At 38.2% G+C, this 27791-nt stretch overlaps 1 long non-coding RNA gene across 1 annotated transcript in view; it reads left to right on the top strand.

Moving 5' to 3' along the window:
• Window positions 1–27791, top strand: part of LOC103010026 (uncharacterized) — a 389852-nt gene that overhangs the window by 361840 nt on the left and 221 nt on the right. Inside the window, exon 5 of the long non-coding RNA XR_009005839.1 lies at window positions 1335–1479. This is a non-coding gene — a long non-coding RNA (uncharacterized LOC103010026). The remainder of the gene's footprint in view (window positions 1–1334; window positions 1480–27791) is intronic.

The raw sequence follows: 27791 nt of genomic DNA on the forward strand, positions 1-27791 counted from the left end.
CGGGCCACGCCTGAGCCCCCAGGGGCCCGGGCTCCTCCATCACCAGCGCTCTTTGCCTGTGACCATCCTCACTGCGATCGTGGCGTCTGCTTGTACCCAGGCCACTGCCTCCTGAAACACTCAGGACAGTCCCCACGTAATGCAGAAGAGATGGTAGGATTCATCCAAGTTTCACAGGCCTGAAGCTACAACATTATGATGCAGAAAAGATGCACCTGCAGGCAGGTGCTTTGCCAGGCTGCCTAGAGGCTGTTGCTTTGAGGGCTCAGACCACACGGCCCAGGGATTCTCATTCATTCCGGAGGAGGTGGATACCATTAGAACAAAGCAAGAAGTCGAGCCCTTTTGCCCTCAAAGCTTATCTTCTAGAAAAGCTGACCTCTTGCTGGGAATGTATTTGGTTACAGAAAATCCTTGCCTACTGTAACAATCCGACGTCTGGACATCTGTTAAGTCAGTATTTTCTGTAGGGTGTGATCACAGAGAAGTCAGGATCTGAAAACAAGAAAGCCCACGCGTCTGCAGAAGAGGCAGAGAAGCTTTGAGGAGAGAAAGGGAGCGATTCAGAAAGATTAAAAAAAAACCCAGGAGCTGAGCTGAGAGGCTCCAGCCACTCGGCCGCCAGCGTCAGTGCCTTTGCTGTACGACGCAGCGGGAGGCACAGGAAATCCTCAGAAACCGAGACAAGAGCGGGAAGGGGCCTCCAGCAAAGCGAGACAGGACCTCTTGCAGCTGCAGCGCGGAACGCAAGCCCGCTAGAGGGATGCTGACGTGAAACGCTGCCGAGGACGACGCGGAGGAGAGGCTGCCGAGCACGGGAGGCTGAGGCCCAGAGGCTCGCGGGAGCCGGGAGTCTGCATCCGCGAGGCTTTGACCCTGAGCATTTCCAGACTGGGTCCCGGTACGATGCTGGTGGCAGAGCTAGAGCGATGCTCCAGAGATGCAGACGATAGATGAACTAGACCCACATAAGGAGCACCCTGGAAGCAACGGCCCCGACAGCCAACACAAAGATGTTATCAACATAAACGCTTCCGGAGAGTCTGCATTTGAACGTACATTTTCGACAGTTCAAAAGCCCCCAAGTATCTCTCCTTACAAATCACATGTATTTTCTCTTATACGTTACACCAAAGAGGTTCCCCTGCATTTGTCCAAGGGCTCCATCCAAGCCACCTCCACCTGCCACATCAGGCAGGGGCGCCCTGGGGAGGGTCGCGGGAGCCACTGGTCTTGAGGTGAGACTCGTCACCTGGGTGGGAGTTTTTAAATGAGAGTTGGTCGACTCTGGCTAACTGATACTTTGTTTGTGGTTTTGTTTACCTGTCTACTAGAGAACCTGACCACTGGTGATGACAGCAGAGCCAGTCCTCACACAAGCAATTCTGACCTCTGCCTCAATTCGTTTATCTGGCCTGATGGACGATTAGATGCTACCTGATGGCGTGCCCGGTCTCCTGGTCCAGCTCTGCTCCCACGGTGAGTGCCCGCTACCCCCAGGCCTACCCATTTGCTAATTAAAAGCAATAGAGCCCTAAGAAAGCAAAATGTTAGAAGGTAGTAAAACAAACCACTATTAGTGCTAGTAAATGTTAACATTTTTATCATTAGAAGGTGAATATGTGTTTACTATACGAAAACAAAGCATGTGTGGGAGCACATGGTATTATACAATAGCAATTATGAATCCTTTCAATCTTTCACATTGGAGTGACTGAGACTACTTTGTTTTGGAATTAAAATTATAATTCAGATCAGATAGTTTGGAAAAATACTTAAAATGTATACAAGACTAAGTGGAAAGAATGCAAAATTCCTACTCTTAGAGATTAAAATGCTAATGTTTTCACATATGTTTCCAGGATTTTTTCTGAATATATTTTCATAAACTAAAACTAAAATTAAGACTAATTTAAGATTGCATTCTTAAGTTGTGATGTAAAAATATTCATGTAGTAAGACTTTGTAAATGTATATTTATAATGGCACTGGATAGGTTTTTATTTTGCTACGGCCCACTAGCTGAGAAGGTTTTCTACATTTAAAATTCATTGAAAAAAATCAAAAGAATATATTTCATGACACGTGAAAGTTATATGAAATCCAAATTTCAGGGACCACAAATAAAGTTTTATTAGAACACGACCAGGCTCATTCATTTTCATATTGTCAGTGTCATACAGCAACAGAGTTATGAGTTGTAACAAAGTTACAACTCAGAGTTATGAGTTGTACAGCCCGCAAAGCCTGTAACGTTTACTAACTGCTCATTACAGGCAATGTTTGCTGACTCTTGCTGTAAACCTCTTAGATTTGAGAAAAATACTGGGCATTCTGACTCATCTTTTCATCTTCAATTGGCAACCTTATCAGGAACTTTAGACCTTATTCTTATTTCCAATGGAGAAAACACAAGCACCCAATTTTCCAAACAAGAACAAGCACGTGACTGCCATAGTATTTGGTGGTAATTAAACCTTCTACAGCTGGAAGATGAGCTATGTAGCCGTTCATCTGGAATCCGTCCAAAGAATGGAAATAAAACCTCACCTCGATATAAAGTCTAACGGAGCACATGACAAATGGCAGCCCTCCCCTCTCACTCCCTCCTTCTACCCTCGCTTTACTCTCATGTGGCAAACGTGCCCCTGGGCTGTGAGCGCCAGAAGCTATCTCCACGGTCGGTCACAGTGTGCTTCACCATGCTATAAATGTGCAGACGCAGCCTGCAACTGGGTTTTTATTTAATGTAAATAGTTTTTGTTTCCAATGAGGCAGTTTCTGGTACTCCTATGAAATATTACTCAGCTTTTTTTATTGTAGAAAGAAAATCAACCCACTGTTTAGTACCAAGAAGGGATTTTAGGCACACGGGTCATCCAGGAGTCGCTGTGTCAGGCAAGCCTGACGTTCCTCTTCTGGGCTTTACATCTGTGTTGAGATCCATTTTGGTGGTTGGTTTTTAACCCAAACTCAGTGCATTTTTAAAAATAGTTACAAATACAGGATAAGGAGAACGCTTGAACACACAGAAGGGAGGAATGTGCCTAGTGTAGGTTCTGCAGTGATGGCCTGAGTCCACTCCACCAGTGGTCTGTTTCCCATTGGGAACGTGAAACGGGTCAGAACCAGCCATGATCCATTCTGCATGGTCACAATAGGGTCCCTGTGATCTGCTCTGTCTTGGGTCTTCCCACACCCCATAGCGTTTGTGCTTGTATCTGTGCTTACGTGGCCGCCCAGGAGACGGGCTGGGGGCTGCAGCCACCGCGCTCAGACCCCTTGCAGGAACGCCAGCCTTTCTTGGGTCCGCATGGGCACTTGGGTTGGAATGCTCTGGTTTGAGCGGGAGCCCTGCAATCCCCTTGTTTGCCTGCTCCGGGCTCTCTGGGGTCTCACCAGCGGGAGCGCGGGGGGTCATCCTTGAGCCCCAGCCCCTCGGAGCCCCTGTCTACGTGTGCTTTTACTACCTCAGCCTGCAGGGGTCAGATTTGCCTTCGAAAAATGATAACCTCTACTTTTTTCTTTTGTATTTTGATAAACAATGAAGAAGCTGGAGCTGTTAAACTTTATCTTGGGGAAAACCTCAGAACTGGTTTATTTGGTGTCGTGGAACCTCTTACTGTTTTCAATACACAATTAGTAATCCAAAAAAAAGCAGCATAGCTTTTTTGGGTCCAATGGAATTGAGAAAGTTTAGAACACAATGTTTTTTTTTCAGTCTTTGTTTGTTATTTTCAGGGGTTGTGTAGAATTAAAATGGTGCTGGGAGGGTGTAGATGGAGGAGATGTAGGACCGTATGCCATCTGTAGGGACAGAGATGCCTAGCTCTCTGCTAGAAATAAACCCTGGATCTTTGACCAGAGAAAAGAGGGTTTGAGGGATGAAATGTCTTCTCATAAAACTTTCAGTCATTTGTGTATTTTTTGACATAGCAAAATAGCAATTATATTCCCCATTTTATTCCCATATGCCTTTCAATTTGCATAAACTTTGCCCTGTATTCTAATAATTGTTTAGGAAATCTTGGTTTTCGTTCTTAGTCTCATAAGAGAATTTTTTTTTTCATTTCTCAGAAATGTTTGTGTGGGAATCCAAGAGGTCATTTAATACTTTAAAAGGAAGTCAATCATTGATAATATAAATTAATTAAATAGGTTAGCTTCAGGTATCTTGCAGACATTGAATTTCTTTTAGAAAATGGACTTAATGATTTTAAAATATTCAATATAAGAAGAGGAAAATACAAAAGGGCAAAGAGGATTAAAGATATCATTTAATATCTTTAACTGCTGTGACTAATATTAGCCATGGTTTGTAAAGTTGACCAAAGTTGTGAGTAGTCCGGACAAATGATATATAATTAGCACAAGTTTGTGAGTTTTTTCTTCCTATCACATCTACCTGACACCTACTAACCATTTGGGAAATTCTGCAGCCGTCCCAAGTTCATTGATCCTATCATGCTCTTGTAGAAATCGATGAAAAGTTTCCCTCAAGCAAAGTAAGGCTTCAAGCAGGTAATCACAGTCTAACCACCAACTGGATTATAGCTCCCAGTTTTTTTAGTGAGCTCTTCCATTTTCATACTGTCAGACGAATTAATTAAATTTACGGACTGGTCTGGTGCATTGGTCTGGGATTTTTTTTTTTTTTTTAAAGAAATTCACGTTCTTTTCTTTATTTATTTATGACTGTGTTGAGTCTTCGTTTCTGTGCGAGGGCTTTCTCTAGTTGCGGCAAGTGGGGACCACTCTTCATCGCGGTGCGTGGGCCTCTCACCATCGCGGCCTCTCTTGTTGCGGAGCACAGGCTCCAGATGCGCAGGCTCAGTAATTGTGGCTCACAGGCCCAGTTGCTCCGTGGCATGTGGGATCTTCCCAGATCAGGGCTCGAACCCGTGTCCCCTGCATTAGCAGGCAGATTCTCAACCACTGCACCACCAGGGAAGCCCTGGTCTGGGATTTTTATGTGAGGATTTTTATATTATATCTTCTTTTTCTGGGTACTAGATACAAAATCGTGGAAAAGACATGGTCCCTGCCAGTAGGAGGGAGACAGACATAAACACAGATGATTTTAACAGAGTGTTGCAGATTTTGTGACAAAGATAGCTAAGGGTTCTACAAAAGCCCCAAGAATGTGTAAGCTTTAATATGTACACTTGATCGCTTTTAAACTTTACACAGATACAGTTTTAAAAAATAACCTTGAGAATATTAAAAAAAAAAACTGCTTATTTAACTGCACAATGTCCGTGGGATGTTTATGGGGTAACCATCACCCTGAGGGTGTCTAAGCAACATAAGCCAATTTAAAAAAGACTTCAAATCACCTCAAACTTGGCAGCCAAAAAGGGTTCCCTAGAGAAATCTGAATCCTAATGCTTCCTTTTCCACCACACAGAACAATGGTATTTTTGGGATTTTTTTAGATTACCTTCTGTATTTTGCTAAACTCATTGTTTTCCTTCATGAGCTTTTTTACACTAACTTGCTGCTTCACATACTCTCTAGATTTTGGTGACGACTTCCACTTAGATGACGGATGCTCTATTCACAGACTTCACATCTTAGAACCACACTGGCTGGGGAAGCCTTAGCGAAGCTCTCATGAAAGTAAAAATATTGGGTATAGGGCTTCCCTGGTGGCGTAGTGGTTAAAAATCCGCCTGCCAATGCAGGGGACATGGGTTCGAGCCCTGGTCCGGGAAGATCCCACATGCCACGGAGCAACTAAGCCTGCGCGCCACAACTACTGAGCCTGCGCTCTAGAGTGCATGAGCCACAAATACTGAGCCCACATGCCACAACTACTGAAGCCCGTGTGCCTAGAGGCCGGGCTCTGCAACAAAAGAAGACACCGCAATGAGAAGCCCGTGCACCGCAAAGAAAAGTAGCCCCCGCTCGCCGCAACTAGAGGAAGCCTGTGCACAGCAACAAAGACCCAATGTAGCCATAAATAAATAAATAAATTTATTTTTAAAAAATTGGGTATAAATACATTTGAATAACAACAACAAAATAATATAAAACACATTTGCAACTACAGAAGAAGTAGAGGCACGTGGGGACTGAAGCAACAGTTTAGAAACTGATTTAGGATGAAGGTTATCCATGGTCCAAACTAATCTTCTGATTTTAAAAATAGAGCAAAGGCAAACAGGAGAGATAATGAGCATGAAGGGTGTTAGCGTTTGAGGACAGCAGCAGTGGTGGTATGTTTTTGTTTAATTTCCCTGAATCTCTAATTCAGTAAAATAAAAACAAAATATCCTCACAAACCTCAAAGTACAAGTGGCTGGAGAATATCCTTAACACCTGCATGCAATCGGCATCTGTGTAGAAATAATCACAAGGAATAAATAAGGTGGATGATAAACTTAGAACAAAATAGCCCACCGGTAATCAAATAAAGTGGGGCAAGTATAGCAGCTGAAACTGGGACGACTTTTGCTCCGTCTTAAAGTTGAGATCACTGGTCCAGTGCAGCACGGATTGAAGGGCCTGAACTCTTGAACTTCTGTGGTCTCTGGAAACTGACCAGTCAGGGCTGGTCAGCTTTAAGTCCCACACTGAGGGGAAAGGACTCAAGGTGGAAACAAAGTTGAGTAGGACCAGGATATTAAAACAAAGGAAAGCAAAATCTCAGCTAAAACTAATGGAAGAAACAGATCTAGGGAAGCTTGAAAACCTACAAACAAGAAACAACAGCAGAGAGGGCTCTAAGAAGTTAAAAAGCTCTGCTAAATATGGCCTCACGTTGACTTCAGGAAAACTAATTTAATATAAACCGTGAGGTGCAGAAAAGTGTCAACTTCTGATTCCACCCAGAGTCATTCACAATGACAGGGGGGCAGCACAGCACCCCACTGACAGTGAAAGAATGCCAGGAAGACATCCCCATAAAACAGATTAAATGTCACCTACTGCTTCCAAATGTGATAGAACACGCTTAGAAAATGATAGAAGAAATAAAGCACAGTAAAATTAGGAAAACTCAGGAATAAAATAAAATATGTCAGAACTGGAAGTGAAAAACATTTCAAGATGAAGAAAAAAATTAAAAGGAACACAAAAGCAAGTAAACCTAATGGGAAATGGCTAAAAGGGAAGATAAAATGAAGAGAAGGGCAACTGTAAAACTTTTTTAAGAAAGAGACTAAGGGACTTCCAGTTCTGAACAATATGCAATAATGCATTAAACAATCAGCAACGACAGAATATATGAAATACTGGTGGTCAGGCATGAGACAAAAGACAGCGCACACTATATCCCCAGAGAAGGGGAAGAAACAAGGTCAGTTCAACTGTAGCTCCCAGTTCGTGCCAGAAACAACGTTCTGTCTGCAGCGCAGGGAGAAGGAGCCCCCAGGGAGTCCGCTGACCTCACTGAGTTGAGAGGCACAGCTCTGATTTCAGGGAGGACAGGCCACCTCGAACAGAGGATGGAGCTTCACAGGGGGACAGAACCCCAGAGATCTGCAGAGGGCTCCCCGTGGTTCTTTAGCTGAGAACTGATGTGTGTTTGCATAAAAGTGTTTGAGGCAAGGGAAAGAACCACCCTCAATGGGTGGACAGACAATGTCTAGTGTCCTAACAGGGCTGGGAAGAGTTTGTGTGCACACAAGGCAGAGTGGATAAAACTTCTAAGGTTACATTACCTGGATGAACATTACCAAATCTTGAAAACAAACCTCAAAGAGATGCAACTAATTCAAATAAGCTTAACTATTTGCCCAAAGTTAAAGTTTATTGAAAGAAATACAACAAAATAGAGCCACCACCAACAAAAAATTTAATGTAGGGCATACAATCAAAAATGTTCAGCCATTCAAAAAAGCATGCAAATAAGACACATGAGCAGAAGAAAAAGCAATCAATAAAAACATTTACAGAAATAATAAAGATGGAACTACTAAAGACATCAAAAGGTGAATTATAAACACACTATATATGCTTAAAATGTTGAAGAAACCATAACTATTATAAGGTGAAAATAGAAGATATAAAGACAAATTAAACTTCTAAAGATGAAAAATATAGTATCTGAAATTTAAAAAAATTCCTCTCGGGTAAAATTAACAGACAATTAGTTGATGCAAAACTAAAGAGCAGCATACTTGAATTCATAGCAATAGAAATTATCCAAAAATTTTCCCTCCTCAAAAAAAGAATTTAAAAATTGAACAGAGAGTTCCTGATCTGTGAGACAGTATTAAACAGTCACACGTGGGCATAGTGGGATTCCAGAAAGAGAGAGGACATATATCCAAGAAACTCAATGAACAAAAGTAGAATAAACATAAACAAAACTATACAAAAGCATGGTGAAATTTCTGAAAACTTATGAGAGGCAATCATAAAGGAAACCAGAGGAAAAGACACTCATTAAATATAGAAGAAGGATAGTAGCTGATTTCTGTTAAGAAAAAGTGTAGGTCAGAACAAAATGAAGATATATTTTGAATGAACTGAAAGAAAAAATATACATAAACTAAAATTCTTTATCCACCAAAGATGTCTTTCAAAGTTAAAGGAAAAATAAAGACTTTTTTAGACGTACAAAGGCTGAGAGATTTCATTGTCAGGAGGCCTACACTAAAAGGAATATTGAGGATGTCTTTCAGGCAGAAGAAAAATTATACACAAGGGAAATTAAAATCTCCACAAAGGAATGAAACTGGTAAAAGTGTAAGCAAGTTTAAAGACTTTTCTCATTTATTAATCTCTTTCAAAAATTATTAAATTTTAAGTTAAAAAAACACTCATTGTAGCTTGGGGCTTATAGAATATGTAGAAGTAAAAGATCTAAAAACAATAGGACAAAGAATGGGTTGGAGGAATTGAAGTATATTGTTGTAAGTTTCTTATATAATAAGTGAAATATAATATTAATTACAATAGCTTATATCAAGTTAAAAATGTAAAGCAACCAGTAAAAAGAGAGAAAGAGAGGAAATGATAAAATAATAATAGAGATAAACTAGAAACAGTAAAAAAAAAAATCTTAGTTAATCCAAGAGATGAGAGAGGTAGAGAAAAAAAGGAACAAAGTACATATATGACAAATAGAAAAAGAATATTGAGATGGTAGATTTAAGCTTAATATCAATAGTCACAATAATTACAGATCTAAGTGGGCAACTTAGAAGGCAGAGGTTGTTGGATTGGATAGAATAAAGACTCAACTCCATGCTGTCAAAAAGAAATCTAATTTAAATAACCACAAGGAAAATCAGACTTCAGGGAAATGAATATTAAAATGGATACAAGAAGGTCACTCTGTAACGATGACACATCAGCCATAAATGCAACATGTATATGTACTCTTAAACCTCCTACTTGCCACCTAAGTTTTAAAAGTGAGATTAATTTTAATATATTTTATTCGATCTAAATATACAAATTTTATCATTTTAACATATAATCGACACAAAGCATTATTAATGGTACTTTACAACCTTGGTCTCATTCTAAAACATTCAAATTCCAGTGTATAATTTGCATCACAGCACATCTCAATTCAGACAAGCTTCCTTTTAACTGTCCAGTAGCTCCGGGCGGCTAACGACTCCCCTGTTGGACATATCCTCTCCCCAGACAGTGGAGTTCTCCACCACTCAGAGGGGAGGTTGCTCCTGAAGAGACCTGCAGAGCTCCAGAGGAGTGGTGAGGAAAACTCACTATTTTATCTTTGGCTCGTGCTTTTCTTTCTTGGCCTTATTATTGTAGCCCATATGAAGAACATCATTGTTTTATTGGTGTATGTTTAGTTGTTGATTTTACAAATATTTTAGATTCATTGTTAGTCTTTTTTTCTAAAGGTCTCTTCTTCTGCTTTTCTGCCCACAGCTGTTTGCACTGAGGTAAAGCCTCTTCTCTCTTTACACTATGAAATGAGAGTTACACAGTTAGTCGATTTCGGTACTGTTTTTTGGGGAAAGTGCACAGATTTCAGTGCTCAGTAAACTAAAAGTGAGAAAGTAACGGAGTGCTCATTTTTAAAATGCAGGTGCGATAATATATTTGGATGCAGCAGAGTTACATACAGATATATGTAGAGCAGCAACATAGAATAAAAATAATTTGAGGTTGTGCTTTTTCTAATTAGGATTTGTGACATCTATTATTTGCAGTTGGGGGAAACTTCATTCCCAGATTCATAAGGTGATGAGGAGACTTAAGCAGCCTCTTTGGAAAAAGGTTAATGAAACAGTTTATGTGGGATAGGAGAGACTGAAGGTAAATTAAGTTGTATTCAAGAGCACTGTATTTGGGGGGAACTGCCCTCTATTTTCACTAAGGATAGAGCTGAAGAAAATTGGCTTCAACTGTAATAGAAGCAATTTAGCTGAGACATTACCAAGAAACTTCTTTCAGCATGAGGGTTGCAAAAGAAAGTATTACCATGGGAGTCCTTGACATTTCATTTTCTCAAATATGTATGTTTTAAAGGAAAGGGTAAACAGATAATAACTTGAGAGCATTACTGGGATATAACTTTTCCCTAAAGTACAGGGAAGTAACAGAGAAACAGTAGTTCCCTGTTCTGTTCATTCCTTTAATCTTCTGTTCATTTAGATACACGAGCATTCATCTCAAATGAAAAGAAAGCCAGAGAGGTGCTGGAAAAGAAGGAAACGTGCTGAGTCAGTGTGTGGACCAAAGGCTTGTGTGGTTATTATCACTTTCAGGCTGTTATATTTTATTTTAATAACAAATAGTAAGAATTACCCCCAAACTACATTTTGTCATATTTTTTTTAATCTTGAAAGTATGCAAAGCTTCTTTTCAACTCTAAAGATAATTTTATTTATTTTTCTAAGCATCAGTTTCTAGTGTTTATTCGAAAAGTGAATGGGCACATCTATTGGTTGGTTCTTTTATCTTCCTGTATATGGTTTCCCATTTTTCTACAAATATTTCAGAGCGATCGATTTTAATTTTTTAAATTTTTTTTTGGCCATACGACATGTGAGATCCTAGTTCCCTGACCAGGGATTGAACCCGCGCCCCCCTGCATTGGGAGTGTGAAGTTTTAACCACTGGACCACCAGGGAAGTCCCCAATTTTAAATTTTAAATAAGTTAAACATCATTTCTCTTATGTGGGCAGTTGTATGGCATACAGGTGGTGACAGCACACAGCTTTCTTCAGAGGTGACTGAGTTGGGGGTGGGCTTGGAGAGTGTGCGAGAGGCTGGCAGCGGGCTCAAGCCACACAGAACTCACCACTGCTAAGCTCTAGGTTCACCTGCTCTCCTCTCAATCACCCTTCCTAGCCCTGGAATTGTTGTGTGAATGATGTATTGCCAGTGTCTATGAGATTACACTTCATGGTACGTACTTTGAGGAGACATAGAAACAGTGAGAGCCACTGCTATGTACTCTCCTATTCTCATTCCCTCAGCATGCACTTGAGGCCAATCTGTTCCCATCGCTAAAAATCCTCTTTTGACAACGGGCTTCTGAGATATTGCGATTTATGTGAAATATATATATTTGGTCATTCAGGTGTCCAAAATATATTTCTCAGGTGCATTTGGTCTTCTTGCATAGTTCCTGGCTCACAGCTCCCCAGATCAGAATTTTCTGATTGATAAGAGCAATGGGCACATTGTTTGTTATAATATTTGGTCTCTTGTCCTCAGTTCCTGAAAATGCTTCAGAACCATAAAGGTGAAATGGGTGTTTTGTTATTCACAACAAGTCCCTTTCCATCATTACGGGGTTTATGTTTTTGAAGGTGATTTTTGGATCCTACCCCAGGGTGGGGCTGGTTTGTCAGGAGAACCAGCCACGTGATTAGAGGGTGGGAACTTTCAGTCCCACCCCCAGACCTCCAGGGAGGAGAGAGGGGCTTGAAGTTGAATCAGTCATCATTGACCAATGATTTAGTCCATCATGACTATGTAATGAAGCTTCCATTAAAAACCCCAAAGGAAACTTCCAGTTATAGGGTAAATAAGTACTAGGAATGTAATGTACAACATGATAAATATAATTAACATTGCTGTATGTTATATATGAACGTTAAGAGAGTAAATCCTATGAATTCTCATCACAAAGAAAAGATTTTTTTTCTTTTTCTTTATCTTTTTATTTATATGCGATGATGGATGTTCACTAAACTTACTGTGGTCATCATTTCTTGATGCATGTAAGTCCCATCATTATGCTGCACACCTCAGCTTCTAGAGTGCTGTATGTCAATTATATGGCAATCAAACTGCAAAACAAAAACAAAAACAAACCAAAAAAAAAAACCTCAAAGGGGAGCTTTTTCACCCTTGTTGGAGAGCTTCTACATCAGGGATCCAGAACACTTCTGCTGCCACGTGGATGGGGCCCCAAGCTCCAGGAGGACGGAAGCCCCTTGTTTGGAAGCTCTCCCCCATGTATCTCTTCACCTGGTTCCATTTTCACGTTGTTTTCTGTATATTCTTAAAGGTATATTCTTACTGGTTACCCTTGGGATGACAGTTAACATCTTCACTTATAACAAAGCAGTTAAATTATCCACCTCGCTTCAATTTTATGCTAAAACTCATCTCCTAGACAGCTCCATCCTCCTCCTTTATGTTGTTATCACAAATTACTTTTTACACATGTACAACTAACATAGATTTAAAATTGTTTTTATACATTTGTCTTTTAAATCACACAGGGGAAAAAAGAGGGCTTACAGATCAAAAGCACAGTAATAACAGTCTTTATTCACTAATGTGGTTACCTTTAGCAGGATTCTTTATTTCTTCATATGGCTTTGATTCCACCATGACAGACTCCTTTTAGCATTTCGCTTAGGGCAGGTCTACTCATAATACACTCTCTCATCTTTTGTGTACCTAGAAATGTCTTAATTTATCCCTCATTTTTAAAGAATATTTTGCTGGATATAAAATTCTTGGTTAACATTTTTCTCTCTCAGCATTTTAAATGTTTCGTCTCACTGCCTTCTGTCTTCTGTAGTTTCTGATGGGAAACTGGCTGTTAATTTTACTGAGGTGAACTTTTAAGTTATGCATCATTTTTCTTGCTGCTTTCAAGATTCCCTCTTTGTTTTTGACTTTCAGCTATTTGACTATGTTTCCCGTTTGTAGATTCATATTTAGGGAAATTTTTGGCTGTTATTTCTTCAAATACACCTTTGCTCCTTTATTTCTCTCATCTTCTGGAATGCTCATTCTGTGTGTGTTGGTATACTCGATGGTGTCATACAAGCCTCTTAGAATATTTACACATTTCTTCATTCTGTTTTCTTTCTGCTCCTCAGGCTGGGTAATTTCAATTTTTTCTGAAGATTGACCATTCTTTCTCCTACTTTAGAACGCCTCTAGTGAAATTTTCATTTCACTTATTGTACTTCTTGACCCTAGAATTTGTGTTTGGTTCCTTTTTATGAATTCTAGCTCTAGTCATAATCTCAATTTGTCAAGACACCATTATTTTGGTTTCCTTTGGTTCTTTGTGCATGGTTCCGGTAGCTTTTGATCATATATAAAGCAGTTGATTTAAAGTCTTTGTTGAGTACGTCCAAGTTTGTCCTCTGAAGCGATCATTTTTGTCAATTCTTGTATTTCTTCTGAGTGGGCTGTACTTTTACATTTCTTTGAATGTCTCATAATTTCATGTTGAAGCCTAAACATTTTGAATATTATGATGTGATAAATCTGAAAATCAAATTGCTGACCTCTTTCAGTTTTGTTGTTATTCTTTACTACACATCGTAGTCATTTGTTGTTTAATACATTTGCTATCCTATTTTTTATAGATTGTATTCTTTGTCATGTGTGGTTTCTGAAGTCTCTGTTCCTTTAGCTTATGGTAAACTATTGGCTTGACACAGAATTCCTTTAATGTCTAGAGACACAGAAAGAAGAGAAGAAGGTTCTAGTGCCTGGCATTTGCTGATTGGCTCTGTGCTGTGGCACTCCTTTGGTGCTTAGCCAGACTGTTTAGTTGTCTTCCTTAGCCTCCACTCTGCTTATACTGAGTCAAAAGATCAGCTGGAGGTGAAAGCCTAGGGTCTTCTCCATTTCTTCCTGAGCATGACTTTTTCCCTGAGTATGTGGCTAGCTTTCTAGATACCCTGTTATATGCCAGAGAATTTTGAAGTCCTTATACCCTAAATTAACTCTCTCCCTGGCTTTCCCTCCAAGGCTTTTTGGCATGTCTATTTATGTCCCAACTGTAATCTTTCATCCCAGGCATCAGCAGCTTGTTAATTTCAATGTTGTCAAGCAATGCTGTTCACTTAGGGATTTTCACTCCCTAAGAGAATTCAAATTAGGCTAAACAGATGCAAATGTTTTGCATCAATCAGGGAACCATCAGAAAGGCTTAACAGACAACACAATTCCTTGAAAACAAAGCCCACTCTGCTCCCTCCATAACCAGACTGCCACCCTGGGAACATGGGCTACCATCCTCACCACCAATGAGTCAGATAGGGGAAGTGAAACAACTAAGTTAAAAGGTCACAAAGCCTTCCTACTATGTTTAAGTCAACTTTTTTCTGATTAAGTGTTCACTGTGTTTCTATAAATCTGATTATTTTCCAGAGTTCTGACAAATTTGATTCAGACAGATTTGGCTTGTTTTTCCCTCAATGTTTCTGTCGAGGGCCAGGTCCTTGGAGCTCCCTACTATGCCATTTTAACTGAAATGACCGTTCTTGCCTAGTTCCTGACTTTAGCCGAACATTAAATAAGTAAATGAGTATGATGCTGGATTTTAGGCTGAGAATATATCTTTTACATATTAAAAAAGATACACGAATTCCTATTTTATATACTGTTTAGTTATTTTTTCAGGGTGGTGTTTTGCCTAATGTTTTCTGTGCAAGTATATAGATTATCACATTCTTTTTATATTAAGATTTATAAACATAAATGTTTGAATGTATAGTATATCTTAATTACGAAGAACTTTTCACTCCTAGAATCAGTCCCATTTATTGTTATGTATTTCAATATGCAATTTAATTGTTTGTTTCTATTTTATTTGTGATTTGTGTATTAATATTTGAAGTGAGATAGGCTTAGAGTTGTCTATTGTATGCAATGTTTATGATATAGTTATATTTCTGTTTCTTAGAAGAAGTTGGAATGTTTCCTTTCCTTTCTATGCTCTGGGGCAATTTAAATAGCCCTAGCATTATGTGACGTATGTCAGTGTTTTAAAACACTGTGAAACTTAATATTATGGGGACTAGTAGACTTAGTTTGAGATGTTAAAAAGTATTTCTTTTGAGGTTTAATTTTTCAGGCCACTGCAATAAAATGAAGCAGAATGAATCAAACACATTATTCAGTATTTTAGTGTTAAAGAAGGATTAATCATCTTCCAAAGTAAAATTTAAGATTATTACTAACACTACTTGGGCCTACCCTCATCTTAGCCTATGATGCTCCCTGACATTTTTAAATGGAGAAATAGATAATATTACTTATCCTTCCTCTTTCAGGCTGAAAACAGACTGAATACATCAGGTGCACAATTTCATCATCTCAATAAAACTCTCTTCAATTTAAAGGTGTGATCATAAATGTTAATCTTTCATTTGTCTTCAATAAAACTGTTAATTAAATATTTCACACTTCTTCAGCTGCTTTTATCTAAACTTTGTAGGCTAGAATTTCTGAGGCAGTCTTCTAGGCAGTAAGCAAATTATTAGGGAAAATACTGTGTTTGCAACTCATATTTAAGGAGACAGTGGGCTGAAAATACACTTAATTTGGGAGTGGATAAATGTAAAGGATAAATTTTTAGTATTTTTTCAGTGGAAGAAAAGGTATGTATAATTTATGAATTATTTATAAAAGTAAGGCAAAAATATTTGAAGAGGAAAATGTTATACCCATTTTTTAAAGAAAGAATACCATGTAGAATCAAATTGTCATTTTAACAGGACCAAACATTTAAATTATTTAATTTTTCCAGCAAAATTTTCTTCCAGATAATGAGGGACACATATTCTTTGAATGACTGAATTTTACGTACTTCATAAAGAAACAAACTTCCTTTTTTAGGAAAAGTCAGAAGCTAGTAATGTATTCATATCCTTGCAAAATTATCTCTTTTTACTGAGAATGTTGTTAGATGTTTCAGAAAGGACTTAGAAAATTATTGACCCAGTATCCTAAATTAACAGGGCAAACCACCATCACAGGCTGTGGAGAGACAAGTGAATACAAAAAGATACAGATTTGTTTAGCTGGAGCGGAAGTCACAGGAGGTATAAACTGATAGTAACACTTAGATGGTAATATTGATGAACAGCGCTTCAGGATGAGTGTGAACTAGGGTGAGAGTGAGAAGCTCCTGGAGACCACAGTCTACGTGAGGGGTCTGCTTCCCTGGGCTCCACCTCCAGGAACCCCTTCAGGATCCGCATGGAAGGGTGTCTTCCTGGCTCTGGCAGAGAAAGGAGAAAGTGACCACTATGGAAACACTGAGAATTCTCCAAAGACCTACACTCTAGGGGAAAAAGTGCCAGAGCCCAACCCTGAAACTTTATGCCAAACTGGGGAAGGGACCTTACTCCTGCCCTCCCCAGCCTTCTTATATTACCTGGGGGAGGGTAACCCTTAGTCAGGAGTTAATAGTTCATAGAAATGCATTGAAAATCAATCAGGCAGGGAAAGGAGTAGGATCCAGAGGAGGGAAAAAGAAACCACGCCACTGGAGAAGCACTCAAGAAGATCAGAGACCCAAGACATCGGCCAAATAAAACACTAAGGCTTAGCTGTGACATTATAGAAAGTCCTTCCCACAAACTTACTAAAGCATACAATATGGAAGCCTACAGTCCAGAAGAAAGGCAAAAACAAAGATAGTAGAGAAATTTGAAGACTCTTGTACCTATACCGAAAAAACCAGTAGACACAGCCCAACTCTTAGCCAAATTAATGTAAATACTTACACTACAGACCTGTTTACTTTAATTCTACTACCTATATAACATTTCATATTGATAATAAAAAATTGTAAGACAGCCAAAAACCAAGAGAAAACAGTTTAAAGAAACAAAGCAACCATCAGAACTAGATTCAAATATAATACAGATGTTGGGATTACCGGATAGACAATTTAAATAACAATGATGAATATTTTAAGAACTCTAATGGAAAAAGCAGACAGCTTAAAAGAACAGTTAGATAATATAAGTAGAGAGATGGAAATGCTAAGAAAAATGGAAATGTTAGAAAGTTAAAAGCACAGTATCATAAATGAAGAATATCTTCAATGAGTTCATTTATAGACTGAACAGGGCCAAGGAAAGAAGAAGTGTTCTTGAAGATGTGTTAAAAGAAACTCCTCCAAACTGATATGCAAAGAGAAAAAAGAAAGGAAAATTAAAAGGAACATCCAGGGGCTATGGAACACTCAGCTTTATGGAGTCACAGAATGAGAAGAACATGAGAACAGAGCAGTAGAAATATTTGAAATAATGGCTGAGAAATGTCCAAAATAAATGGAGACATGTTCATATTCATGCATTAGAAGATTCAATATTTTTAAGATGTCAAATCTTGCCCAGTAGATTTATAGATTAAAAAAATTCACAGTAAAATTCCAGCAAGGTATTTCGTAGGTGTCGACAAAATGATTCCGAGATTTTATAATATCAGAAGGCAAAGGACCTACAATAGCCAATACAATTCTGAAAAAGAAAAATAAGTTTCATGAACTCACATTTCCTGAGTTCAAACTTATTATAAGACTATCAACACCAACTTGTTATTGGTGAAAGGATAGACATAAATTAAAGGCAGAGAATGGAGACCTCAGAAAGAACTTGCAAAAATATCTTTGACAAAGAAATGATCTTTCACAGAAGAGCAAAGACAATATGATGCAGAAAGAATAGCATTTTCAACAGATGGCACTGGAAAAGCTGGGTATTCAAATGAGAAGAAAAAATCAGTGAAAATGATGACACGACAATTGAAAATATCCAGAGGATCAGAAAGTAAACAGAATGAAGAATGATTGACATATTCTAAGAAACCTGTAGGATACCATCAAGCAGATCAACATTCACATTACAAGAAGAGAGTCAGTAAAGAGACAGAAGGAGAAGAGAGCCATAAAGAGGCAGAAAGAATATTTGAAGAAAAAATGGCCAAAAACTTTATAAGTTTGAGGAAATACATGAATCCTCACATCTAAGGAGCTCAACGAACTCAATAGGCTAAATTCAGAGAGATCCACAGTGAAGGGCGTATGATCAGAATGTAAAGAGACAAAGAGAGAATCTTGAATCTAGAGAGAAAGTAGCAGTGTGTTATGTGCAAGGGATCCTCAGGCATATTAGCATCTGAATTTTCATCATAAATCATGGCAGCCAGAGGAGGTGGGATAACATATTAAAAAAAAAATCTTGCCAGTCAAGAATTCCATACTAGCCCCTGGCAAAATTATCTTATAAAAATGAAGGAGAAATTAAGTCATTCTCAGATACACACAGGCTGATGGAGTTCATTACCAGTAGACCTGCCCTAAAAGGAGTCCTGCTTAAGGAAGTCCTACAGGTTGAAATAAAAGGACCCTATATAGCAACTTGAAGCCACAAGAAGAAACAAAGATCTCTAGTAAAGATAACTATATACGTATACACACACACACACACACACACACACACACACACTAATGGAATAGAATTGAGAGTACAACAATAAGTCCATACACCTATGACTGACTGATTTTCAATAAGGGTATCAACACGATTCAGTGCAAAAGAATAGTCTCTTCAGTGGTCCTAGAATTACTGGATATCCACATGCAAAAGAATGAAGTTGGACCCCTATCTCACATCATATAAAAAATTAATTAAAAATGGATCAACAACCTAAATATTAGAACTAAGACTATAAAACTCATAGAAGAAAACACAGGGGTAAACCTTTGTAATCTTGGATTTGTCAGTAGATTCTTAGATATGACTCCAAAAACACTGGCACAGAATTAAAAATAGATAAATATATGGGGATGGGGAAGGGTAAGCTGGGACAAAGTGAGAGTGTCATGGACATATAAACACTACCAAACATAAAATAGATAGCCAGTGGGAAGCAGCTGCATAGCACAGGGAGATCAGCTCAGTGCTTTGTGACCACCTAGAGGGGTGGGATAGGGAGGGTGGGAGGGAGGGAGATGCAAGAGGGAAGAGATATGGGGATATATGTATATGTATAACTGATTCACTTTGTTATAAGGCAGAAACTAACACATCATTGTAAAGCAATTATACTCCAATAAAGATGTTAAAAAAACAAAACAAAAACAACAACAACAACAACAAAATAGATAAATCTAACTATCAAAGCTAAAACTTTGTGTATCAGAAGACGTTATCAAGAAAGTGAAAAGACAACCTACAGAATGGGAGAAAATATTTGCAACTCTTAGACCTGATAAAGACTAGTATCAAGATTATATTAAGTACTTTTACAACACATAAAAACCAAAACAAAAATTAGGAAAATGTGCAAAGGACTTGAAAAACATTTTTTCAAAGAATGTATGCAAATGTCCAACATGCACACAAAAGGATGCTCGACATCATTATTCCTTAGTGAAATGCAAGTCAAAACCACAATGGGGTACCATTCCATGCCCACTGGATGGCTCTACTACGTTTTTTTTAAAACAGGAAATAACAGGTTTGGGTGAGTTAAGGAGAATTGGAATCCTCACAAATAGCTGGGGGGAATGTAAAATGCTCCAGCCTATGTGGAAATAGTTTGGTGACTCCTCAAAAAGTTAAACATAGAATTACCACTTGACCCTGTAATTCCACTCTTCAGTATATAACCAAAGAGTCGAAAACAGGTTCTCAGACCAGTGTAAAGGTACACACATGTTCAGAGCAGTACTATTCACAACAGCAAAATGTGGAAACAGCCCAAATGCCCATCAACTGATGGATGGATAAACAAAACATGGCATGTGAATACAATGGAATATCATTCAGCCATAAAAAGAAATGAAGAACTGGAACATGCTACAACATGGATGTATGCAGTAACATTTTTAGGATGCCTGATACAAAATTTCATATTGCACTGATTCCATTTATGTGAAATAACCAGAATAAGCAAACTCATAGAGACAGAAAGCTGTTGGTTGTTTGCCAAGGGCAGACGTTGGGGAGGGCAGTAAGGAATGGGGAAAGTTGCTTAATAGGTAGGGGTTTTACTTTGGATTGATAGAAATATTTCGGAACAAGATGGAGGTGGTGATTGCACAACATTGTGAATGTACTGAGTACCACTGAATTGTTCCCAGTAATTTTTTTTTATTAGAATTAGAAAATAGAAAAAATGAAGTAAAAAAACCCAGAGAATTCTAAGTAGTTTTAAAAAATGTATTACTAGCATTAGGGATATTGGGAAGACAGTATTAAATTAGATTCTTAAGCTAGGAATGCATTTGGTGCCTAACCAGTTCTTGGGTGCTTAAAGCATATTTAGCTGACAGACATTACTGAGACACTGGTGCTTGCTAACACCTCCTGAGGGACAGGATGATTTGAGCCTGAGGCTGAAATCAATTTCAATGCATCAATGTCAGTGTTTCTTTTGAAATTTAGTTTTCTATAAGAGTAATAATTTGCTGTATAGTTTAGACCCAAAAAATATGAAAGCAGAGAAAGCCAAGGGGAAAAAGGCTTTCAACTTTAAAGAAGATATGAATAACATCCAAATATTATGCCTGCTTCACATAATAAAAATAGTATTATTTGAAGTTCTATCCGTGCAAGACAGAATGAATTTGCCATTCATATATATTAAGAACTGTAATTAAAATCATCTAATGAGGTGTGATACGTGAAGTTGTTTTCAAAGCACTTAAACTCAGATGCAAAAGCAAGAAATTAAATTGAATCTACAATTGGACTTTTTAGAAAATAAAAGTAGATTTTACTGATATAAAAGAATATTCCTAATGCTACTTCAGCAGTCCAGGCGGTTTGTTCAGAATCCTTTATCAGCTTTTCTTCACAATTAACAGAAAAGAAAAAGTCGAGGCACTATTGTCAGGACCTAAAACTCCTTGCCTGATTTACATTTTAAAATTAAAGTGCTATTGGATACTGTAGAAAGTCTTATTAGAATGCAAATAATATCTGAACACAGAGATGTGAGAAGTCGGTGCCTAGGTGTGGTAAATCGGGCCACTAAAGAAAAGAATAGCAAAGAATAGCTACACAGAGCAGCAATCCAAAGTCAATACAGCCATCTACGAGCAAAGGGCAGGGAGAATAACAGCCGGTGTCTAAATAGTTAGAAAAAGATTCATGATGCTGAAGGACTATGAAAGCTGAGGTGCCCATCTTTCTCCACTGATGATGGAGATGATGTATTCTCTCCTCACCTCTATTCTTCTTCACTGTTCTCCATCCATAAAATCCTACAACTACCCTTGTGTTCCTTTTCTTTACTTGGTCAATGTGTTTAATTCTTCACTGAAGAGGTGAATTTGGTTACTCTTTTCTTAATTACTGCCGGTCCTTTAAATTTTCCATTAAAATGCAATTACTTAGAGTAACATTCCCTGCCCTTCAGCCTGATATATATCCTGTCTTTTGTGACAACCATTATTCTCTTTAGTTTTTATGTTATTTGATCAACTGTGAACAAGGTAGGAAAATGTTAACTCTTAAAGAGAGAAGCGCGTTGAATAGGTGTGGAGACGTGAGGTAGGGAAGGAGACTTCCTCAGAAAAGAATACCTAAATATTAACACAGACTGTGAAAAACCCATAAGAAACCGTAGTTTTGCTTGGGTTGTTTTCCTAAAACCAAGGAGGCCCAAAGATGAAATCCTAGGCTGTGCAGGTTTCCTACCAAATACCAGACAGTGGGCTGTATAACTGAGTCCAAAAAGGAGGTGATGCAAAGGCAAGCAGATTAATACCAGGAGGGCTGGAGGTGCCACCTGGGCAGATATCAAAGATTAGAGCTCAGGGACCTGAGTCCTGTAGGTTTGACAATGCAGGCAGGTACCCTGTGGGTCCTGTAAACCACATAAGGATTTGGTAGAACCATTCCAGCTGATCCAAGGCAGGGAAGTCCTGTTGGGTGGAGGTAAGGGTGTGTCGCACAAAATAGCGCAGATAAATCTCATAAGACAGTCCTGAGCCCTGATGCCATCCCCCGCCTTCAACAGGTCTGGGTCAGCAGTAGTCAGATGCGCAGATTGGCAGCAGGGGGAAGTGACCCCCAGCGAGTGTTGCTGCAGCAAAATGTGCTGTCTGCTCTTTGGGCCCCGATCCTGCCAGCATCCAGGTGTAACTGCCCAGGTGCCAGGGGGCGTCCACTACAGCTCTGGTCACATGCTCTGGATCATTGCAGGTGATCCTTCCTTAGTAGGGGCAACAGATTCTACTGGGCCAAGGAGGAAGGAAGCAAAGAAACACATGGTCTACAATCGCAAATGGGGTAGGCTGGACACAGAAAGCCAAAGGTTGATGCATTACCTGCATTTTCACTTCTGTGGCCCTGTCTCCAACCTCCATCACACCACAGTGTTTTCCCTCCAACAGCTGTGTTTGAACCTCTGAGATATTCTGGACCTTCCTGGGCTTATTGGATTTGGAGGCCTTTAGTGGATGCCTTTTCTGCCTGGAATGCACTTTAGAATTTTGAGTGAAGTTGAGGAATTTTAGAGGTTAATGGTCTATTCCTCACACCAAGGCAGCAGATAAAACCCAAGCAAAGGAAGTATCTGGAAGGAAAACGATGGGTGAGGCATGTTCTAGTTTTGTTGTGTATTTGTTTCAGTTTGATTTGTGCTAGATTTCTGTACTTATGAGCAAGGTGAGTTCTACTAGGAGGTATAAATATATAGTGACTGCTGCAGTTGTTATGGTTTGTGTGGGGTGAGGTTGGTGAGAGGGCCACTGAGAGAAGGAAAGATCCATGTACCAGGTAAGCAGAGGGAAGCAGACATGCAACTCAGTGAGTGCTGCAACAAATCCGCAGAAAGTACATTACCAGGTCATATTTCTGTTACTTTTAGGACTAAATATATTATATAGTATTAAATATAAAAATAAATTTCTGCTTCATAGTTATTTATAGTTTTTATAACAATACAAAGGGAAGTATAACATTTATATTTTTAATGTATAAATAGCCTTATTATAAGTTTTAAATATTTATAGAAAATAGTATTTCATAAATACTAAGGTATACAATTTTCTAGATCTGTTGAGTTTTTATATAAACAAAATTGTAATAACTAGCACTGGAGCTAGTCATTAAAAGTCAAAAACTAAATTAGTCAAAGAGAATATTAATTTTCACTGTACCTGGAATACCAAAGAGCATACTCACTCACATGTTTTTTTCCCTACCATGGTTTTCACATGAATGTTCCACTAGAAGAGGTTATGAATAAACTGGCTTACATTTACAGATTCAATAAAAATATGTCATTTTTATTGACTATTTAAATGTGTCATGCACTAAGTGTACAATACATATTTCAGTTTTTTTAATATTGAAGTGTTTGCTATATTAGACTCACCCCACTTAAAAGGTAATAAAACTCAAAGCATAAGAAATTTGCCCAACATCACCCAGCCTGTAAGTGTTTAAGTCTGGATAAGAGCCCCACTGAGCTACTCCAGAGACTGTGTCTCTAACCTTTACCCGACACGGACGTGCACGTGAATCACCGATTCGGTACGTCTGAGGCGGAGCCTGAGATCCTGCGTCTCTGATGAGTCCCCAGTGGTGCCGAAGCTGCTCCTCCAATCCAAGAGCCAGACTTTGCATAGCGAGATTCCTCTCTGGACTTCCTCTATTCAAACATGACAATCAGTATATTCGCGAGGCCGTGGAGTACCTTAGTGAGTCACTGTAGTTCTTAAAATAATGTTAAAGAAGGAAAATTACATGAACTGTTTTAAAAAAGTCATTTAGTATTTGTCCTGTAGGTGGATGCTTGTATTTTCTTCAGGCACGTGGTTTGTGTGTTGTTTTGGTTTTGTATTTTTACTCTCTTCTAGTTCTTTAAAGATTGCACTCATCACCAAGATGGGTGTATAACTTGGGCATCACCAAGATGGGTATATAACTTGGGCATTGCACAGCTCTATGTGTTAGTACTTTCTAAATTTTATTTGGGGAAATCCTCCTTTCTTGCATTATCTGGTTCTGATAGGGCTTCCAATAATCACATCTCATTAGCTTGTTTAGTTATTTATCCATGGGTGTACGAGAGAACAAAACCGTTTTTGATCAGGAATCACTGATCAATGATGACACAACCCTGAAGGGGTCTGTAGCCTTGCCCTCCCTCTACACCTCCCACCCACACTTGGAGGAAGTATGCATGTAGTAGGGGAACATGGGGCTGACAAAAAAGGGACGATTTTGAACCAAGAATTCAGGTGAGGTGAGAGTTAGTGGATATCCTTCAACTCTCTGAATTCTCTGAAGAGGACTTATTCCCAGATTTCCCAGTTATAAGAGCCAGTGCATTTTATTGTCGGCTTAATTAAGAATGGTTGGACGTTCCATCCTGTACAAGTTAAAGCCTGCTGGGGTCATGTCTATGTTTGTGTCTCAGCTTTATCACTTCCCAGCTTTTTTTGACCATGAAAAATTTGCTTCACTACCAACAATAGCAACTATATCTTAAATAGTTTGAGGATTAAAAGACACCGTGCATGCACAAACTAAGCACTTAATAGACACATGCAGTTATAAAACCATATCATGTAAAACAAGACTCTGCTCAGGATTCACACTGGTAGAAAAAAGAAGTGGGAAGATGAAGAGAAAGACAACACTGCTTCTACACCCCTCTCAGCTTCTCTACTTTTTTCTTTCTTCAGCAGCGCTTCTCACCTTCTATGGTACCATGCAATTTACTTTGTTGCTTATTATTTTATACTTTATTTCATATAGGATGTAAAATTCCACAGAGGAGGGGACATTTCTCTGTTTTTTTACTGATGCATCAAAGAACTTAGAACAGTGCTTCATAGGGTCATAGAGGCTGAGAACAAATGCTCAGTAAATATCTGTTGAATAAATTTAAAGAGGTCTGCTCTGCTGTGAGAGGACTGCAAAGGAATGTTTATGGTTATCACTCGGCGCTGATAGAAGGAATAGAAAAATATTCCCCTGAGAATTTGTAACCAAAATCCAGGCTTCACATGAGTTTGGAGCTTGAGTTCCAACTCCCTGTGTTTCTGAAAACCTCAGACAACTTATTTAGAGCTAGACTCTGGTCTATAGTGCCTCTAGGCACCTGGCAGAAACAAATGCTAATTTTCTTCCAAGGAACAGACCTTTAGCCCAGGACTCATAATATTTGAAATTTGTAAGCCCAAAAATATGAGCTCAAAGTAAGCAAAACAAAACAGAACCAAAAACAAACACACAAAAACAAAAAACAAGACAAAAACAAATACCATGAAAGCCAGAAGGAACACCAGACATCAGAGTCACAGACTGCAGTCATGGCAGTCTCAGACTGGGAAATAAATCAAGAGAAATGCCGGAAAGCAGAGAAGGAGAAACCTAGACAGAAATTTCCTAAATAAGAAGGTAGAAATAAATCCATATGTATGACTAAGCATAATGAATGTAGGGATTAACTATCCATTGAAAAATCATAGATTGTCAAATTAGCTTTTTAAAAATATGGCATAACACAGCTATGAAGCAGAAACTGAAATGTGGGAATATAATAAACCACACTAAATAAAGTTGTAAAGCCATATTAGTATCAGAAAAAGTAAACCTTAAATAAAAAAGAAAGCATTACCAAAGATAAATGTAACTGCTACATAAGGACGAGAAAGTAATTAATCAAGAAGACATAATTTGCTACTCGTAGCCAATGAATACCATAGCCTTAATATACATAATTTGCACATTAACAGACCTACAAGGAGATATTAAGTCCATAAGAATAGAGGAGGATTTCATCACTATCTCCCAATTACTGATGATCATAAAAGTTTATGAGATAGTTCACTAGAAAAATTGTTTCAAAAATGTTCATAGGAAAAAATGTGTTACAAACTGTAAGCTACATAAATATCTATTAATATCGAAAGGAAAGACTAATTTACTATGATATATACTGAACTTTTGGGTATCTATCCAAGAGAAATGAAAATGGTGCACGAATGTTCATAGCAGGTTTACTTATAATAGTCAATAGCAGGAAACAACCCAGATGTCCATCAGCAAATGAATAGTTAAATAAATTATAGAACATCAATACCATGGGATACTACGCAGCAGTGAAAAACTCAAAATATTGACACATAACAACTGCATGGATCTCAAGGGGATACTGCTGATGGAAAAGGTCGATCTCAAAAGAGTCAATAATGTATGATTCCATTTACATAACATTCTTGCAATGACAAAATTATAGACATGGAAAAAAGTTAATGATTACAAGGAATCAATTACTTGGAAATAAAGTCATCATCATTTACCTTTTGGGTCTAATGAACCCTTTTAAATTCTTTATGTTTTAAGTCATTTTATTCACTTTATATGAAAGGAATAATGAAAAGCAACTTATCAGAAATTGTGATAAAATTTAACCATAGCAAACCCCAAATTTATTCCTCATTTCCCTTGTTTTCAATTTATATGTACCCAAAATGGGCAATGTCTTCTGGATGCAAATTAACTGCTCATAATCATCATCATGGATCTGGAAAAATATCCATCCTGTAAATGCTAATACTAGATTCCAAATATGTCAATTCCAGCTTATCATTACTAGTGATTCCTCCTGCATTTCCAGCATCAAAGTACAATACTTGAATAATTTTTAAAAGCTCTGATCACTCATAATTATCTTGAAGAGAAGATGACCATCTTCTTTCTATATTACTACATGTCTTTAATTTTTATTTGTAAGCATCACTCAGAATGATCTATCCAATAATTTTAAAATATCTACACCATTTTTTTCCTTCCAATGACCTTTGTTTATTCACTTGCTTCATCATTTGTCAACTTCCAAAAAGCGTCAAGTAACTTTTGGCACATAAACATAATGAAGAATGAAAAATGTAAATTGGGATGGGCCAGGATCTTGTCACAAAATACTGCATGATGAAATCCTTCCTGTTGAATGGCTAAACTAATACGAACATCATATTGCCTTTTTAACTTAGGCATACGTTGTCTATCCATTATTCCTAAGTTTGAGAAGATTCGTCTAGGATGTTGTCATCTGAGTATTTCTCTGATATCTCATTTATATAATCAAATTCATCACCATCATTACAGTCTCAAGTGTTGCTATCTGTTTGCTCTCCTTTCTGAGTTTTTAAAATAATTGTGACATGTCTTTCACTGCCAATTTTTGTCTCTTTGCCATTTTTAGTGAAGGATACAAGATTCATTCTCAGCTGTTTTCAGTAAAATTTAAAAAACAGTCTCTGAAGATGGTGTCTCCAGTCTTCTATACATTTTTGAAAATGCAGAACTCTGGGCAATGCAATAAGAAAATTGAATGATAATGCAATAGCGATAGTTTATTGTACTTTTATATCATCCTTTAAAGCAGGGGTAGGCAAATTGTTGCTATAAAGAACCAAACAGTAAATATTTTAGCTTTGGGGGCTATATAGTCTGTGTCATCCTGTCTCATCTCTGTCTTTGCAGCGTGAAAGCAGATGTAGACAATATATAATGCATGCACTTGGAGGTGATCTCATAAATCTTTATTTATACAATCAGGAGGAAGGCTGGATTTGACCCACAGCTGCAGTCTGCCAGACCTGTTTAAG

This window comes from Balaenoptera acutorostrata, chromosome 17 (genome assembly GCF_949987535.1).
Source record: "Balaenoptera acutorostrata chromosome 17, mBalAcu1.1, whole genome shotgun sequence".
Classification (NCBI taxonomy): Eukaryota; Metazoa; Chordata; class Mammalia; order Artiodactyla; family Balaenopteridae; genus Balaenoptera; species Balaenoptera acutorostrata.